This window comes from Triticum dicoccoides, chromosome 1B, assembly GCF_002162155.2.
Source record: "Triticum dicoccoides isolate Atlit2015 ecotype Zavitan chromosome 1B, WEW_v2.0, whole genome shotgun sequence".
In the NCBI taxonomy this organism is placed as follows: domain Eukaryota; kingdom Viridiplantae; phylum Streptophyta; class Magnoliopsida; order Poales; family Poaceae; genus Triticum; species Triticum dicoccoides.
This window is the reverse complement of record NC_041381.1, coordinates 569252278-569254381: the sequence shown is the minus strand read 5'-3', so window position 1 is coordinate 569254381 and position 2104 is coordinate 569252278.

The window sequence follows — 2104 nt, the reverse complement described above, 5'->3', positions numbered from 1 at the left end:
GAACTCCAGACTTTTTCTTTGTCCAGAATGCACCATTCTAAGCCACATCATCAATTTTCAACCCTTTCTGACTTCATTTGTTATTTTCATGCATTTACTGATTGTTTTGAGCTATAAGACCTCGAAATTGAAAAGCATTCCAAATGAACTCTGAAAAGGTTGAAAGTTGGCATGGTATCATCATTTCATAAACATAGCATGTGCAAGAAAGTAGAGAGGGTTACGGCAAATACTGGATGCACTTTGTGTACAAAACGGACAATCTCTTTCGAAGTATCATGGTTTCATACGGAAACTCGTCTGTTACAAAGGAATTTCATTTTTTTGAACTTATTTGAACTCCAGACTTTTTCTTTGCCAGAATGCACCATTCGAAGCCACATCATCAATTTTCAACCCTTTCTAACTCCATTTGTTATTTTTCATGCATTTACTCATTGTTTTGAGCTATAAGATCCTAAAATTGAAAAGCATTCCAGATGAACTCTGAAAAGGTTGAAAGTTGGCATGGTATCATCATTTCATCCACATAGCATGTGCAGGAAAGTAGACAGGGTTACGGCAAAAACTGGATGCACTTCGTGTACAAAACGGACAATCACTTTCGAAGTATTAGGGTTTCATACGGAAACTCGTATGTTACTAAGTGATTTCGTTTTTTTGAACTTATTTGAACTCCAGACTTTTTTTGTGTTCAAAATGCACCATTCGAAGCCACATCATCAATTTTCAACCCTTTCTGACTTCATTTGTTTTTTTCATGCATTTAGTGATTGTTTTGAGCTATAAGACACTGAAAGTGAAAAGCATTCCAGATGAGCTCTGAAAAGGTTGAAAGTTGGCATGATATCATCATTTGATCCACATAGCATGGGCGAGAAAGTAGAGAGGGTAACGGCAAAAACTGGATGCACTTCGTGTACAAAATAGACAATCTCTTTCGAAGTATCAGGGTTTCATACGGAAACTCGTCTGTGACAAATGGATTTCATTTTTTTGAACTTATTTGAACTCCAGACTTTTTCTGTGTTCAAAATGCACCATTCGAAGCCACATCATCAATTTTCAACCCTTTCTGACATCATTTGTTATTTTCATGCATTTACTGATTGTTTTGAGCTATAAGACCGTGATATTGAAAAGCATTCCAGATGAACTCTGAAAAGGTTGAAAGTTGGCATGGTATCATCATTTCATCCACATAGCATGTGCAAGAAAGTAGAGAGGGTTACGGCAAAAACTTGATGCACTTCGTGTACAAAACGGACAATCTCTTTCGAAGTATCAGGGTTTCATACGGAAACTCGTATGTTACAAAGGGATTTCATTTTTTTGAACTTATTTGAACTCCAGACTTTTTCTGTGTTCAAAATGCACCATTTGAAGCGACATCATCAATTTTCAACCCTTTCCGACTTCATCTGTTATTTTTCATGCATTTACTGATTGTTTTGAGCTATAAGACCCTGAAAGTGAAAAGCATTCTAGATGAGCACTGAAAAGGTTGAAAGTTGGCATGGTATCATCATTTCATCCACATAGCATGTGCAAGAAGGTAGAGAGGGTTACGACAAAAAATAGATGCACTTCGTGTACAAAACGGACAATCTCTTTCGAAGTATCAGGGTTTCATACGGAAACTCGTCTGTTACAAAGGGATTTCATTTTTTTGAACTTATTTGAACTCCAGACTTTTTCTGTGCTAAAAATGCACCATTCGAAGCCACATCATCAACTTTCAACCCTTTCTGACTTCAGTTGTTATTTTCATGCATTTACTGATTGTTTTGAGCTATAAGACCCTGAAATTGAAAAGCATTCCAAATGAACTCTGAAAAGGTTAACAGTCGGTATGGTAACATCATTTCATCCACATAGCATGTGCAAGAAAGTAGAGAGGGTTACGGCAAAATCTGGATGCACTTTGTGTACAAAACGGATAATCTCTTTCGAAGTATCAGGGTTTCATACGGAAACTCGTCTGTTACAAAGGAATTTCATTTTTTTGAACTTATTTGAACTCCAGACTTTTTCTTTGTCCAGAATGCACCATTCTAAGCCACATCATCAATTTTCAACCCTTTCTGACTTCATTTGTTATTTT